General features: G+C 48.6%; 1 long non-coding RNA gene across 1 annotated transcript; it reads left to right on the top strand.

Annotated features, from left to right (window-relative positions):
* The first annotated feature begins 2,676 nt into the window (after window positions 1-2,676).
* LOC140426935 (uncharacterized) lies at window positions 2,677-10,602 on the top strand. Its single transcript, XR_011948348.1, has 2 exons — window positions 2,677-2,868; window positions 6,813-10,602. It is a non-coding gene; the product is annotated as an uncharacterized lncRNA (long non-coding RNA).
* The last annotated feature ends 7,205 nt before the right edge of the window (window positions 10,603-17,807 follow it).

Here is a 17,807-nt window from a genome sequence, read left to right as displayed (position 1 = left end):
TGATCAGTGGCAAATGGAATTCAATCCAGATAAGTGTGAAGTGATGCACTTGGGCAGGACAAATAAGACAAGGAAATACATGATAATTAGCAGTATCCAGGGAAGCACCAAGGATCAGAGGGACCTTGATGCGCATGTGCACCGGCCCCTTAAGATAGCAGAGCAGGTGGATACAGTGGTTAAGAAGGCATATGGTATTCATGCCTTTATTAGCTGAGGCATAGAGTTTACGAGCAGGGAGGTTATGCTGGAACTGTATAAAACATTGGTTAGGGCTCAGCTAAAATATTGTGTGCAGTTCTGGAATCCACATTATAGGAGGGATGTAATAGCATTGGAAAGGGTGCAGAGGAGATTTACCAGGGCTAGGGTGGAGACTTTTAGCTTTGTAGAGATATTGGATAGATTGGGGTTGTTTTCCTTGGAGCAGAGGAGATTAAGTGGGGGACATGATTGAGATCAATAAAATTATGAGGGGCGTAGATATGGTAAACGGGAAGAAACTTTTTTCCTTGGTGGAAGGATCAATGACTAGGGTCAAAGATTAAAGGTAAGGGGCAGGAGGTTTAGAGGGGATGTGAGGAAAAACTTTTTTACCCAGACGGTGATAAGAGTGTGGAACTCGCTGCCTGAAAGAATTATTTCATAGATTATCATAGAATTTACAGGGCGGAAGGAGGCCATTCGGCCCATCGAGTCTGCACCGGCTCTTGGAAAGAGCACCCGACCCAAGGTCAATACCACCACCCTATCCCCATAACCCAGTAACCCCACCCAACACTAAGGGCAATTTTGGACACTAAGGGCAATTTAGCATGGCCAATCCACCTAACCTGCACATCTTTGGACTGTGGGAGGAAACCGGAGCACCCAGAGGAAACCCACGCACACACTGGGAGGATGTGCAGACTCCGCACAGACAGTGCCCCAAGCCGGAATCGAACCTGGGACCCTGGAGCTGTGAAGCAATTGTGCTATCCACAATGCTACCGTGCTGCCCATTTAGATGTGCACTTGCGATCCGAAGGCATACAAGGCTATGGGTGAAGTGCTGCGAAATGGGATTAGAATAGTTAAGTGGTTGCTTTTGACTGGCGGAGACACGACCGGCCAAAGGGCCTTTACTGTGCTGTGGAACTCTATGACAGTTTCAGGAGACAGGGTAGTCTGAGATGAGTAAAACCTTGGTGAAGCTTTCTTACTCAAAGGGTAGTGAACCTGTGAAATTTTCTATCACAGAAGCCTGTGGAGGCCACGTCACTGAATGTAGCCAAGAAGGAGAGAGATTTTTTTTTCATTTTAATGGCATCAAAGGATATGGGGAGAAAGTGGAAATATGGCATTGAGATCGAGGATCAGCTATGAGTATATTGAATGGCGGAGCAGGCTCGAAGCTCTGAATAGTCTATTCCTGCTCCTAGTTTCTATGTTTTGTATATCTGGAAGGAACTGGAAGTGAAGAAATTCAGAGTTGTGGTGACTTTGACCACCACTGGTTGTGCAAGCCCACCTGTTCCATCTTGCAGGAAACATTCTTCCAGGAGGCTGCAGATGTTAGAAATGAAATGATGTGTAAGTCTGAGTCTCCTGAGGCACTGGTGCTCAGTCATGTCCTGGAAGCTAATCACCTCTACCTGGATATACTGAGTTAGGAGATAGCCCTCCTGCAAGGTGAAGTTCTGTGTTCATCCCTTCTATCCTGTAGAGTGAGAAGTATCTGGTTGATACTGTTCCTGTTGGTGCTGCCCCAAGTGCTGCAGTTGTTGCAGGTGCTGCTCCTCACCTTCCTGCTGCTCCTCACCTTCCTGATCAGAAGTCCAAGGGCAAGCTGCATAAGCTGGTGAGCAGCCTGATAAAGGCAGAACTTCCAAGGTAGCAGAAATGTCCTCCAAAATCTTTGGCAATCACCTCCAAAGCTGACCCTCAAAACAAGACCCATGAGTAAAAACCCTTTCACTTCGGCAAAGAAACAGCTGGCATGTTTCAGTATTTAAAGGTTTTCCAGCCTGCCAATTGCTTAGCCCTGTGAACCCCTCACCTTGTTCAACTTGTTGAGTTCCAGGTAGCCTGGAAAACACATGTGCTGGCAGTTAAAGTCAGAATTCATTTTTAAAAACACTCAGTTGCCTTTTAGCATATCTTAACAGCAGACCACCTTTCCCACGGGGGGTTCTCACATGAATGCGCTGGAGTTAAATATGAAATCAGCATATTCCTGCCGCCTTCCTAACATGGCGCAAATTCGTTTACACTTCATTTTGCACTTCATTTTGTGGGCAGCCCTCCAATCAAATGTTAATGATGCCCAGGAGTTAAAATAACCCAGTCCTCAAATTGATGACATTGGGTGTATTTGGCACTCTGCCACACTGCCTGACCCTTACCATAAGTTAAATTACCTCCCCCCCGCCCCCAGCACCCGCTATCTGTACTGCATATATACAATTTTAAACAATGCGGTTTGAAATGCAAGAATTAAATGGTATTCTATTTCCAACTGATTATATTTTGTCAATTTGATTAATTTTGCATTGAAACAAAAATCTATTTATTTTCCTCTTTAGAGATTTCCAAACAGAATTTTAAAAGCTAAGTTAGAATATTCCTCCAGTAGGCTTATTACACATTTTTTTTCAAACTTGTTTCCATTTTTTATTGGGATCTGCTAGCCTGTCACTCTCCATGACTTACAACTGCGCTGGAAAATACAAATTGGCAGCAAACAGTGACGCAGAGGGAGCCTGATGCTGTGAAACATACACCAGGAATTGTGTGGCAGCTGATGACAGGAGTCAGAATTGCAGAAGAGACAGCTGGGGGAAAGGCTGAAAGACATCTGGAGGCAGGATTGACGCAAAGACCAACAAGGTAGATGAAATCGCTAAACCTATTATAGCACAGACTGAAAGTACTAAGAGTTCGCTTATATGCACTGTAAGAAACAAGGAATTTTTCTTCTAGATTTGTAAATTTCTTAATCAGAATATAACTAATGATTTTGAACTGGAAATGTAATGGAAAATGATGACTCTTTTTCGCCTCCCTGCTGTTCTCCTCATGTTCTTTAATAGATGTTGGCTCAGGGGTTCATGGGTGTAGGATGGAGTCTAATATCGCAAGCAAATGGTTATATTACATCTGTGCTTCCAGGTGGTAAGTGCTGGCAGGTTATCAGAGATGAGTCTAACATTGTTCCCTGCTAGCACCTCAACATATACACTTCCTAGCAGAAGCTGCCGGAAAGCTATTATGAATAGAAACTCTGGCAGATATCCCTCTTCCCTAACCCATGGTAAAGGCTAGCTGTGATGCCATGATTACCATATCTAGTGGGACCAGCTAAGACAGCATGCACCAATCATGCCTGAGATCATCTGGTTAGTATATGGTTCAGCTATATGTTTCCTACAGCAATCCAATATATGGTGTGATCGGTATATTTTATTTAGGTTTTCAAATTAATGTTCTTACCAGGTAACAGTTGCTTTATAAACATGAAGATGCTGCAGAAAACATTGTCAGGGGGTTGGGGGGGGGGGGGGGGGTTGCAGACTGCTTTAAGGGCATTCTGTTTGCAGAAATTGTGCTGAAAGCATGCTTCCAGATGCACTGGCATCATTGGCACGAAGGAGACCAATTTCGTGGACTATCTGTTTTAATTATGCACTGATTGACTTATAGATCCATATTTCTCAAGCATGAACATAACGTTTGAAGTTACAAAACCACATTTAGCATGACATCTGTTCCAAACTGCACTGTTTCAAACTGTGGGCATGATTTAACCACCGCGTTGCACCTGGCGGGGATCTGGGTGCGCCGGTTAAACAGTGGGAAAGGCCAAAATCGATATTCGTGCCGTGTGCAAATCAGTTTGCGATCTGACCGACCGGCTCCCAATGGTGGGATCATGCCCGAATAGGGCAAACTTATCATTAACCTGCATTTGCATTAATTTCCATCTTATTAGCAAGATATAAGTCGAATGTAATGGCCTCCCGGGAATTAACTGGCTCCCCAGCGAGAAATCATGTGAGCGACGTTTAGTACTCCTTTTAAAAACATAAAGCTGCTGAGGGGAACTGAGGAGGTGAGTAGACATTTCCATTTTTGGACATGCAGCTCAAGGTCACTGCAGCAGCTGCCCCAGTGCTGGGGATGGGGAGCGGGGTTCAGGGACCCCTCAGGGGGGTTGGGCTTGGTTGGGGGGCTGAAGTGTTCCAGGTTGGGGGTCATCCCTGGGCTGGGTGGGGGGGGGGGGGGGGGGGGGGGGGGGGGGGGAGGATGAGATATGACGAGCTTTTCATTTGCTGGCCTTAAAGCCATCTTTAAATATTGTGGAGACCCATTACAGGGGCAACTACAGCTGCTGCCTTTCTGTCCTTCCAACACTTCCAGGGCAGAGTCTCTAGCTACACAGCTCAAGGCTATTGCTAATAAGGAATTGGCCTTGTTAGTTTAAGAGCATTTCACAGCATACCGGGAACCTCGAACACCGGGCTCAGGGACACATATGAGTCCAGAAGGCACTCAGATTTGAAGCAAGAAGACACTGTGGGACCTGGTGCGTGACATTGATCCGAATGAGCAACCTGATGAAGATGTTGAAGAAATGCTTTTGCAGATTGCTGATGCTTTTGTTGCTGGTGTGGTGAGTGCTGCATGTAACTGGCATGTCACCATAGGTCAAACACGCTGGAAGTCAAGGAAGTTCAACTGCCCCTTAAGCGCCAGTGGAATATATGGATGCCAGGATTTGGTTCCAATGAGATTTGGTGTGTGGGAGGGTCTGCACAGCTCCAGCTCCTGGACGGAGAATGGCACTGACACTTATAGTATATATAAATGATTTGGAGGAAAATGTAACTGGTCTGATTAGTCAGTTTGCAGCCGACACAAAGGTTGGTGGAATTGCGGATTGCGATGAGGACTGTCAGAGGATACAGCAGGATTTAGATTGTTTGGAGACTTGGGCGGAGAGATGGCAGATGGAGTTTAATCCGGAAAATGTGAGGTAATGCATTTTGGAAGGTCTAATGCAGGTAGGGAATATACAGTGAATGGTGGAACCCTCAAGATTATTGAAAGTCAGAGAGATCTAGGAGTACAGGTCCACAGGTCACTGAAACGGGCAACACAGGTGGAGAGGGTAGTCAAGAAGGCATACGGCATGCTTGCCTTCATTGGCCGGGGCATTGAGTATAAGAATTGGCAAGTCATGTTGCAGCTGTATAGAACCTTAGTTAGGCCACACTTGGAGTATAGTGTTCAATTCCCGTCGCCACACTACCAGAAGGATGTGGAGGCTTTAGAGAGGGTGCAGAAGAGATTTACCAGAATGTTGCCTGGTATGGAGGACATTAGCTATGAGGAGCGGTTGAATAAACTTGGTTTGTTCTCACTGGAACGAAGGAGGTTGAGGGGCGACCTGATAGAGGTCTACAAAATTATGAGGGGCATAGACAGAGTGGATAGTCAGAGGCTTTTCCCCGGGGTAGAGGGGTCAATTACTAGGGGGCATAGGTTTAAGGTGAGGGGGGCAAGGTTTAGAGTAGATGTACGAGGCAAGTTTTTTACACAGAGGGTGGTGGGTGCCTGGAACTCGCTTACCGGAGGAGGTGGTGGAAGCAGGGACGATAGTGACATTTAAGGGGCATCTTGACAAATACATGAATAGGATGGGAATAGAGGGATACGGACCCAGGAAGTGTAGAAGATTGTAGTTTAGTCGGGCAGCATGGTCGGCACGGGCTTGGAGGGCTGAAGGGCCTGTTCCTGTGCTGTACATTTCTTTGTTCTTTGTTCTTTGTTCTTTGAAACAACCGAGAAGTGCCGCATTGATGAACTGTTAATTTCTACGACAAAGTTCTGGACATGATAAAACATTTGCAGGCTTATCCTCAGTTTCTGGTGAGGAACCTGTGAAAATGAGCTGACATAGCATTGTATTGGTAGCAATTTGGAATGGTGACGTTTCCTTGTTGGTTAATGATTAGTGTGATATGTGGAATGTTACATGTTGATTTTGTTCCTGATGACCGTAGTTGCCAAATAAATATTACTCAAGTGGCTTCTCGTGGGTACACTTGCCATGTCTCAGACAATGATTATTGCTTCGCATTTCAATCAAACTTTAAGCTTGAACAGTTTGCCTGACCTAAGAAGCTTCAGCATCAGACGGGCAGCAGCCAACAATCAAACACTCAAGAGCTGGGCTTCAGCACTGGGAATATCCTCATGACCAAAAGGTGAATGTGTGGATCAGGGGAGAGCACCTGAGCATGGTCTCCCTAATGTTCCCGCAGGGGTCAGGGGTCTCTGAGCTCCTGATGTAGCTGGGGTTGAGTGTGCAGAGTGAGTTACTCCAGCACAACTGGCTTGCAGGATGGCACTCAGAGAGACGGTGGGACACGTAAGGATGGGGGAGACAGGGTGGTACACCGGTTAGCACTGCTGCCTCACAACGCCAGGGACCCGGGATCGATTCTGACCCGGGTGACTGTCTATGTGGAGTTTGCACGTTCTCCCCGTGCCTGCATGGGTTTCCTCCGGGTGCTCCGGTTTCCTCCCACAGTCCAAAGATGTGCAGGTTAGGTGGTTTGGTCAAGCTAAATTTCCCCTTAGGGTGGGGTTGCAGGAATAGGGTGAGGGATTGGGCCTGGTAGGGTGGTCTTTTGAAGGCTCAGCGAAGATCTGATGGGTTGAATGGCCTCCTTCTGTATTATAGGGATTCTATGACTTGAGGGATTTGAGCGATCCGGGGTGGAAGCCCTAACTGACTGTCAGTCTCTCTCCTCTCCAATTCCTTACAGATAACAAAATGGATGGTGGTGTCGATCCCGCGGAGGATGCTGGTGGCAGTCCAGAGGCCAGAGAATGCAGCAGCGTTGATGCAGGCTGGAGGTGGCTCCCCACATGCAGGGTCCAATGCACAGCCTAAAGACCTGGTCCCCCATCAAGCCGAGGATGAACCCAGAAGGGGACACCAGCGATGGCCCAAGGTGTACAGGCGCCTTTGGTCTTTCAAGGAGATGATGAACAGCATGTGCCGCAAGAGACTCTGTCTCAACAAAGAGACAGTGTGGCCTCTCAATTCCACCGACTGCCCTGTTCCACCCTCCCAGGGTCTGTGTAACATCACTGCAGGGTGATGGGCTTGTGTCGGCATTGTCAGCGGGTCAATATACAAGGCAGGAGAGTGATGATAACTCGCTGTGAGGAAAGCTCTGGTGCTCCTCTGTCTATGCCACAGTCTGACTCCTGTCTTTTTTCCGACAGCAAGCTCACACCTGTCCTCTGAACGGGGTCTGCATTGGGGTTGTTTGATATTTTGACATTGAACCACTGTGCTCGCTGCCCTGTGAGGGTTGGGGGAACAGCGAGCAACATGGGGTAGGGGGGCAGGCAGGCCTGTTGTGAAGATTAACGTGTCATAGGCTTCACATGTATCAGGTGTAACATGTTTTAATTGTGAACATGGGACATTTCCATTTCCCCTGGCTACACATGGTGACCCGGTCCCCGCTCCCCCTCCCCCCCACCACTGCAGTCCCCCCCCCCAGTGCCATTCAGTGCTCCTCAATCTTCTTGATCTTACATGGTCTAGTGTGACATCTAGGTGTGTCCCCAGGATGCACCTTAGAGGTGGAGGTAGCCTGCCGCTTTTCCGACCCTGCTGCCTTTGATACCCTTGGCGGATGTCCTCTGGGGGACCTGGAGCCCAATCGACTTACCGGTTTCAGTGACTTCGCCATGCCACCTTTTTCTGCCCGCTGCCCTCGAGATGCGCCAGTGTTGGGTTGGGGTGTGGGGGTGGAATTCAGAAGATGTGGAGACCTCCATCGTCTTCTTAGTGGTATGCCCCTGGTTGGCCTCCAGTGCTTCCTCCTCCCTGAAGGTGCCTGTAGGGCCCTGGAGGTTTCCTTGAGATAGAGGGGCAGCTGGTGTGAGCTCCAGAGGCCTCTGCATCATCTGGTTCGGCTGTTCCTGGCACCTCCTGTTGTCTGCACCATTGTGTTGACTCCTCAGGGCTATGCTCTACAGTACCCTGACAATGTCCATCTGTGTATGGGACATGTCCCTTAGCGACTGGGAGATAATGTCCCAGCAGATTGTGCCCCAGAAGCCTTTCCACTGATGTCGCCCACCAAAGTGCCTGGCCCTGCGCTGGTGGAATGTGGGGGTGATAGTTGTTATACCTTGATAGTGGGACCTCCTCAGAGCTCTGCTACGAGGTGGTCTCTTGGGTGGTGAGGGGCGGGGGAACAACTCTGGATGACCCTGCCCCATCTGACGGAGATCCTGTGAGAGAATGGACATGTGGTCAGTGAGAGGGAAGGACAATTTTGTCTGACATGAACAATTCACTTGAGACAGGTCATATAGGTGAAGGGAAGTAGATCCTCACCTCTGCAGTGCAGGTCAACCTTGCTATCGGTGATTGCTCGCTCTTCTTGGACAATCCCGCAATTTCCAGGGCCCATTCCTCATAGGGGGCGAGGACTCGGATCTTTGGCACTCTGCACTCTGTCTTGGCCCTTTCCTGTTTATTATGGGCTATCTTCTCCTGCGGGGACAAAGAGAGGGCTTTGTGAGTCACGCGCTTGATGGATCAAGGGGGTCTCAACTGGAATCTTGAGTTCATGTCACATTACATGTAACCCCTACCATACTACCTAGGTTTGCAGAATCCTAGTAACTGTCCTGGCTTCAGACAATTCACATGTCGATTACCTGTGATTATCCCTCACTCCACTTGCACTGTTTGTACCTGTAAAGACTTGTTACCTGTAAAGACCCACATTTCAACCATTCTTCACATTCCAATCCGTAACTATCTTGCAATTGTATCTCTGCCTATATATGCTGTGTTTGTGAACCTGTCTCCACTTCACCTGATAAGTTGGATGGGGGTGGTTTGCAGAGGTCCCATCAGGGCGTTTAAAAGGTTCGCATTGTTGATCAGGAGAAGTAGTCCTTCTCCTCCCGTCCCAAAGGCAGTACAATTACGCTATTTATCTCATGCTCACCTCGTTTCATCAGTCGAAAATCATAACCTGCAGGTGTTAACAATAAGTGTCAGCTGAAGTGGAGGATGCATCCCGCTTGATAAATTTCAGTGACTGACCTGACTCAGTGGGTTGACCATCCTGTCCCTGACCACCTCCGTAAAACTAGAATTTGGTGAATTGGAGGTGGGTTCGGGTCTGGGTTGCTTTTTAAAAATATTTAATGTCACACCTGTTCCACCGCAACCACCCTTATCATCCCCCCACCCCTACCTATCCCCATGGTTTTATTACCCCAGAGAGTTTGTGTCGTGCAAACTCAGGTGAATATTCTTTCTTTCTAATGAATGTGCAGTTCCCAGTTGAAGGTGGGATTCATGTGAAACTGAGAAGTACAATAGATAAAGAAAAACAAGTATTGAAGAAAATACTCCATTTTTGCCTCACTTCAAGAAATAATAGGGTTTTTTTAAGTAAAGAACCATTAAAATGATTTCTTAAATATATGTGTTCTATAAATTGAATCTGTAAATGTTAAAGGGGGACAGTTTTGGTGGCGAAGGAATAGTTTGTTTAATAAGGACACGGGGAGTCCACACCAAGTAAAAATAAGAACAGAGTTTTATTTACAAACGATATAGATATATCCTTCCGGTAGACCCCTACTGGGTTCCTGCTGGGTTGATACCTTACTGGCCGACCTATAGACACTGGGTAATTGAGATACCCTGCCCCACGTGGGTAAGCTCTCACTCCGCAAGGTGCATGGGGTAGACAAGCATTCCCACAACGTAGGTCCCGTACGGGATACTGCAGTTTGGTAAATGGAAACAAATCCTTAGGTCTTTCATTTTAATGACAATGAGATTGTAGCCATCTGGGATGGCCACTTACAGCAAGAAACATGGACGTTCGCAAAGCCTAAAGGGAAATGTGGACAATGTAAGGTTCAAACAGGCTCAGAGCCTGAATGTATATTTGTGAGCAAAGAATCCAGTCAGCATCGAAACCCCCAGCCGATTTGCATTTTAATGACCCATCTCTGTAAGACAAAGGATTGATACTCAGGTAACCGATACAAGCCCAGACATTTCGGTGCCACTCCCTTTACTCAGGAAGCATCAACAACAGGGACAATGACCGCTTAGAACACACCCAGCCATCAAGGCACACGCCCCTTTATTGGCTCAAATCGAATACAGTGACCGGGAACTACCCAATTAATGAGGTCCAAACCGAAGGACCGCCCAAAAGAGGGCAAAACTCCCAAGGGATAAAGAGAGACACTGCCATGTGTTCAGCCTCTCTTGGACTTGGCGCTCCGGCAACGTCCATCTCCAATCGCAGCACCACCAGAAGCAAGTCCAAGTTCAACGCCCACTACCAGGCGGATGAGCCCAGCTGAGCAGCAGTTACTTCTCCAGACCCAGTAGATCCAGATTCGAACAAAGGCCACTGTTACTCTGACCTAAGCCAGGTGCCTGAAGTTAAGTACAGGTTGTCATAGTTGTTAGGTGTAGTTTAACTAGTAGTGTTTATGTTGCATAATTAATCTTGTGTGTAAATAAAGTACCATTGATCTTGAACTAACAAACTGGTGTTTGGCTCTTTGATCGATATCCGGTTGAACCTTGTGGTGGTATCATTTGATACCTGGCGACTCTGAGCAATATAATATCGATATCTAAAGAAATAAGGGCAACTTCATTGATTGCCATATTTATAGCAGGTAAAAAAGGCAACAAGATACAATAAATCAGTCATAAAGATCAAGCACTGGGGTAGAAGCTATTTTGCAGATCGACAAGTCTCTTCCCTTAAAATATTATTTCGTTTCCTGATTAGTTTATATTTTAGAACTTCTGGAGTAGACACCTTTTATGTACTTCAGATATTCCCCTGGATCAAATAGTAGCATGAGTCTTTTGGCACCATTTAAGATTTATATTGACTAGCTTATTACTTTATCGATTGTTATTTTAATGTTCATTCAATACACCACGGCACTGCGGTATGTCTGAGTTACTATCCAATGCCAAATACCTGCCAATTTACAAAGGTTTCAGTATCATTATACTCCTTGTTTTGCAATAAAATGCCACAGAGGATTCAATATTTTAAGGCAAAAGGAAATGTGATCTTTGGCTGCAAAACTACAGAAGTTCCAGGCATCAAACTGTAGTCAGTAATGAATCTAATGCTGAAATATTACTGTTCCTGATCATTTAAAAACTGCATGAATGTCACCCATTTATTTACAGGCACTAATTCCAGCAGAAATAGATTGTTTTTGCCGGCATGCTGTTTTTTGTTTAAGCGTCAGACTATACTCAAAACAATATTTTATTTTCTACAGTAAGATGTCTTACAACACCAGGTTTTCTAGAGGGAGCCATCTAGTCTCGTCAGAAACTGACGATGATTTAAGCTGCAGGTATCAACCTACGCTCTCTAATTTCATGTCAAAGTACATTGAAAGGAAATGAACCCAGCCTTTCGTTGCTGCCTTTTTAAATCCACTCAATGCAGCTGCAAACCCAGTGATGGAGCAGACAGTGAATGAATTCTCAGAGCAGGAAACACCATCCAATTAAGGATGGTGGGCAGACTAGTGAAATGAGAAGCCCAATCGGAGGACCCTCGATGAACTGCAAACAGGGGAGGCGGGTGCTGCTGCGCTTTCCAAATTTTGTTATAATAACATGTGTGTTATTAAGTGTATTATTATAATTATATAATCTTGGGCTTATTTACTGTACAAGACACAAGGCACCGATCGCTCATAAGGAATATGGTAAGCACATGAGGGTTAGTTTATTAAGGCTAGGCACATGAGAACAGTTTTACACACGTATAACGTTTGAAGACATCGGAGCTGTGTGTGGATCACATGACACATTTCCCTTCTACTAATAACCATTCTGATAACCCTTAAAGACATATTGCAACAACCCCTTTCTTTTTAAAGGCAATTTCCCCCTCCGTAGAAATATGACTATTTACAATACATGTTCAGTTACAATTCAAGAAGGGTAGAGAACTGATGAATCCAAGGGCGCAATTCTCCCAAAAGGGAACAACGTCCCTGTGGTAAACCACTGTTGCACCTATATTAGGTGATGTATGGTAGGAACTGTACTACAGGTATGATGGTAGTCCCTGCCTGCTGGCTCCGCCCAGTAGGCGGAGTATAAATATGTGTGTCCTCCGTGCGGCAGCCATTTTGCCAGCTGCTGTGGGAGGCCACACATCTTAGAGCAATAAAGCCTCAGTTGTATTCAACTCTTGTCTTTGTGCAATTGATCGTGCATCAAGTTATTGCTCTAAGATTTTCAGAAAATGGACCTCCGTATCCAGCCGGATTGCCTGCAGCAGGATCCGAAATGAAGCGACGCCAAAAAGAGCTTTCAGCACTGGCTAGCTTGTTTCGAGGCGTACATCAACTCGGCGCCAAGCTCTGTTCCGGAGGCTCAGAAAATACAGATACTGTACTCGAGGTTGAGCTCCAACATCTTTCCGCTGAACCAGGAAGCGCCAAACTATGCCGAAGCCATGACGCTACTCAAAGAAAATTACGCCCAGAAGACGAACACGCTCTTCGCCAGGCACGTATTCGCCACTCGCTCTCAACTCCCTGGTGAGTCCATAGAAGACCTCTGGCAGGCCGTAATCCCACTAGTCCGGGACTGTGGCTGTTAGGCCATTACGGCCACGGAACATTCAAACCTCCTTAATGTGGGACGCGTTTGTTACGGGGATTGGGTTGGACATCATACGCCAGCGATTTCTAGAGGGGGCCACGATCGATCTCTCAGAGACAAAGAGGCTAGCGATCTCTATGACGGTCGCCTCGTGCAATATCCAGGTCTACACCTCCAGCCGCGCGGCCCACCCCTCCTACGCATCGTGGACCCCACAGACGGCCGCTCCAGCGGGGGCCTTACGCAGCTAATACGCCTGTCCCACGCGCCAGCCAGCAAACCCCGGGGGTCCCCGATGTTACTTTTGCGGCCAGCAGAAACACCCTGCCAACGCTGCCCGGCCCACGCTGCCCTTTGTAAGGCTTGTGGTAAAAAGGGGCACTTTGCCGCAGTGTGCCAAGCCCGCGCAGTCACCGCTATCACTCCCACCCCCTTCATTTACGGACAATGGGCGACGCCATCTTCATCCCCCCTTCAGACCACGCGCGGCCAGTGGGCGCCGCCATCTTCCCCTCTGCGCAACACGTGCGGCCCATGGGCGTCGCCATCTTTTTCAACCCCTGCCACGTGCGGCCCATGGGCGCCGCAATCTTGTCCTCCCCAAGATCTTCAGGTGCCGCCATCCTGTCTCCCCCACGGCACATGGGCACCACCAGCGTTCCAGGACCCATGCCCCCTGGGCACCGCATCATCCGACACCAGCGACGACCAACCACGACTCGCCTCAGTGACCATCGACCAGTCTCGTCCGCACAACCTGGCTACCGCATCGACCAGCGCTAAAATCGATGGACACGTGACCTCTTGCCTGCTGGACTCTGGGATCACTGAAAGCTTCTTCCACCCGGATACGGTAAGGCGATGCTTCCTCACGGTACACCCCGCCAATCAAAGAATCTCCCTGGCCTCCGAATCCCATTCCGTGGCGATCCGGGGGTACTGTACGGTCACACTCACGGTCCAGGGCGTAGAATTCAGCGGCTTCTGCCTCTACGTCCTCCCTAATCTCTGCACTGCCCTACTACTCGGTCTGGACTTCCAGTGTAACCTCCAGAGCCTAACACTGAAATTCGGCGGGCCCCTACCACCTCTTACAGTGTGCGGCCTCGCGACCCTAAAGGTCGATCCACCTTCCCTCTTCGCAAATCTAACCCCGGATTGCAAATCTGTCGCCACCAGGAGCAGACGGTGCAGCACCCAGGATAGGACCTTCATCAGGTCAGGCCTGAGGTCCTTCGGGAAGGCATCATCGAGGCCAGCAACAGCCACTGGACAGCCCAAGCAGTAGTAGTTAAAACTGGGGAGAAATACAGAATGGTCGTGGACTACAGCCAGACCATCAATCGGTACACGCACTTCGACGCGTACCCCCTCCCACGCATGTCTGATTTGGTCAATCAGATTGCACAGTACCGGGTCTTCTCAACGGTAGGCCTCAAATCCACCTACCACCAACTCCCCATCCGTAAAGCGGACCGTCCATACACTGCCTTCGAGGCAGACGGTTGCCTCTATCACTTCCTCAGGGTATCCCATCGGCGTCACCAACGGAGTCTCGGTCTTCCAAAGGGAGATGGACCGAATGGTCGACCGGTATGGTTTGTGGGCCACCTTTCCGTACCTAGACAACGTCATCATCTGCGGCCATGATCAGCAGGACCACGATGTCAACCTTGCCAAATTTCTGCACACCGCCACTCTCCTAAACCTCACCTACAACAAGGCGAAGTGTGTGTTCAGCACGAACCACTAAGCCATCCTCAGCTATGTGGTCCAGAACGGAGTTCTGGGGCTCGATCCTGACCGCATGCGCCCCCTCATGGAGCTCTCCCTCCCCCACTGCCCCATAGCCCTCAAATGCTGCCTGGGGTTCTTTTCATACTACGCCCAGTGGGTCCCAAACTATGAGGACAAGGCCCGCCCACTCAGGTAGAGAGGGAGAACGGGACGGTATGGAGGGCCGTCTAACTGGCCCTACGGTCCAGGAACCTCCCTGCCTCCCGCTGGCAGGAGGTCCTCCCTGATGCACTACACTCCATTCGGTCACTACTGTGCACCGCCACTAACATCACACCCCATGAACGTCTCCTTGCCTTCCGCAGGAAGTCCACATCCGGGGTGTCGCTCCCAACTTGGCTCGCAGCTCCAGGACCTGTACTCCTCCGTAGGCACGTCCGACTCCACAAGGCGGACCCGTTGGTGGAGAGGGTGCAGTTGCTCCATGCGAATCCCCAATATGCCTACGTGGCATACCCCGACGGCCGCCAGGATACTGTCTCCCTCAGGGACCTGGCACCAGCAGGTTCCCCACACACACACCCCTTCGGCCCGGTGCCACCCTCCCCTTCCCCGGCGCTCCCAGCAGCAACCCCCCCAGGACCATCCGTCCTCCCCTGCCCACTTCCGAGGATGAAGAAGATTTTGGCATGCTCCCGGAGTCACTGAAGACCAGACCAGCATCAGCATCGCCGCCACCACTGCGTCGCTCCCAGCGGCACATCAAGGCCCCGGACCGGTTGAATCGCTAACTGGTTCACTGGACTTCAAAAGACATTTTCTTTCTCAAAAAATTGTACATGTAAAATTCAGTTGTTGTATATAATTCTCCACCAGCCCCGCCGGACTCAATTTTAACAGGGGGTGAATGTGGTAAACCACTGTTGCACCTGTATTAGGTGATGTATGGTAGGACCTGTAGTACAGGTACGGCGGTAGTCCCTGCCTGCTGGCTCTGCCCAGTATGCGGAGTATAAATATGTGTATCCTCCGTGTGGCAGCCATTTCACCAGCTGCTGTGGAAGGCCACACATCTTAGAGGAATAAAGCCTCAGTTGTATTCAACTCTCGTCTTTGTGCAATTGATCGTGCATTAGTCCCCTAGCAAGCGCATTAAATAAGGGGCCGGAATTGGGAACGTGCGGCCAGGCCACACATAGTCCCTTTTGTTCAGTGGGGAGCTCCACTCGCTGGAACTCCCCAGTGTAGTGAGAGATGGGACATTTTTCAATGCTGTCCCAATCTCCGAGGCCCCCCAAAATATGCCCCAATCTCCCCCCCAGCCCAAATGCACTTTGCGAGCGTCCCCCAAGCCAGGCACCCCGGACCGATCACTTGTACATAAAAAATGTCAGCTTGGCAGTGCCAACCTGGCACCGCCCACACTATCTGGCAGTGCCACCTGGGAACCTTGTGACACCAGCAGTGCCAGCGTACCACCCTTCCCAAGGGCATGTAGCTGGGGGCCTCCAATCCCCTGGGAGACCCCCACGAGTGCCGTTCTGTCAGGTCCCCATTTGTGGGGACCAGTGCTGAATGATACTCACCTGAGGTCTCTGAGGTGAAGGGGTTCAATCCCAAAGCCTCAGGTACCTCGGGAATCTGCACATTAGAGTAAAGCTAACTGCCTCGCTGTAATATGCAGATTTGCCAACAAGTGATCCCGCCCACTGTGGGCAGGTTTTACATCACTTCATCTCGCGAGATCACATTGAATCTCGGGAGGTGTGGCGAGCCATGTAGATCCCGGGAGTGGGGTCTGCCGGCTTTCATCGGCCGTGCTGTGCCCCACCAACCTGTTCTTCCAGGGCACCGTGGCCAATGGATTGCGTCCTAAGAGTCTCTAAAGTGCAGAGGCAATTTGCTGGTATGCCCAGATTTTGTAATGGTAACCTTGCCTGGAGGTTTCTTTAATTGCTCACAGTGATCCGTGGGATTATCATCCTTGGATGTTGTTTCTGGTTGCATTTACGATCATATCCCAGATGCAATAGGACTATACGCTGGTTGAGGAACTGGAATTGATCAGTAACACTGAAATGTGCAGATCTTGCTCCTCTGTCACCCCCCTCCTGTCTCCTTTCCTTTCTCTCTACTTACTCTTCTTCTCTCTCTCCTGTACTGCTTCTGTCTTCCCAACTCCTCTATTCCATCCCGCTCTCACTTACATTACCCTTTCCCTCCTTTTCTTTCCTCATCCTCTTACCTCCTCTCTTTCTCTGTTCTCCAACTCCATGTCCCATCTGCTCTTTCTCTTTCTCTATGCTCCCTTCCCTCACTTCTTTACCCGTCCTCCTTTTTTGCATCCCCTACCTTCCCTTCTCTCTGCCTCAACCTCCTCTCCTCTCCAATGCCTTGCATTTCCCCTTTCTCCTCTCCCCTTGCCCTTCTCTCACTTCACTTCTCACCTACCCCTCAGTCCAATTATTCCTGTATCCTATAATTCTTCTTTACCTGAAAACTGTTCTTGGCCTTGACTCTTAATGTGCAATGCTATTGGAGATTGATTAGTATTAAACTAATTAAAAATAAAAAAGAGCTTGAAATTGGTTGTGCAAAAATATAAGGCAGGTCCAAACTATTTTCAGGTACAGTCTTCATAAATGTTATTGACAGTCTTGGTTACCAAGCAGGGTGGAGAACTGGCTGGTGAGTGTTAGAGACTGCTGGAGAGAAAATCAGATCTAAGGGCTTGTGGTGTGCAGTTTGAATGGGCTGGCAATATGACTGCTCTTCCTCCTGACACAAAAACCTCCTTCTAGAAAAATAAAATGTTGCCTTTTCTTCGCAGCCCCAGTTAGGGAATGCTGATTAGGTTGCTAATGTAGAGAAATATCGGAACTAGCATGCTCCGGTCCATTTGTCCATGAAAACTGTGATCAGGATCCCAAATTCTGATTTGCGTATTTAAACTGCCTCCTGTCTGTTTTGATTCGGAGTTCTGGCCAACCATTCCCCATCAGATTTTCTTGGGTACCTGCTATTCAGTCAAGAAGCAGATGGTAGGCAGTTGAAAATCAAGGAAGTTCTCCTTTAGTTACTGACAAAAAATTGCATAAAATGACTGCCATAATATACACCCATGCACATCATGAGGTAAAAGCAGGCAGTGACAGACACTCAGCTGAGCCAATCAACATACAGAGCAGAACACGACCAATCACCAGACAGAACATCAGAGGAGGGCTTCCAACTATAAAACACACAAGGCATCAGCACTCTGCCTCTTTCCACTGGTGACAACTGTAGTGACAGTCAGGGTGTACAAATCATTCAACACCTTCTATACGTGGATCGGAGCTAGCCTGGTCTAGATAGTTAA

This window comes from Scyliorhinus torazame, chromosome 7 (assembly GCF_047496885.1).
Source record: "Scyliorhinus torazame isolate Kashiwa2021f chromosome 7, sScyTor2.1, whole genome shotgun sequence".
Taxonomy (NCBI): domain Eukaryota; kingdom Metazoa; phylum Chordata; class Chondrichthyes; order Carcharhiniformes; family Scyliorhinidae; genus Scyliorhinus; species Scyliorhinus torazame.
This window is presented reverse-complemented; position numbering and strand designations above follow the sequence as displayed.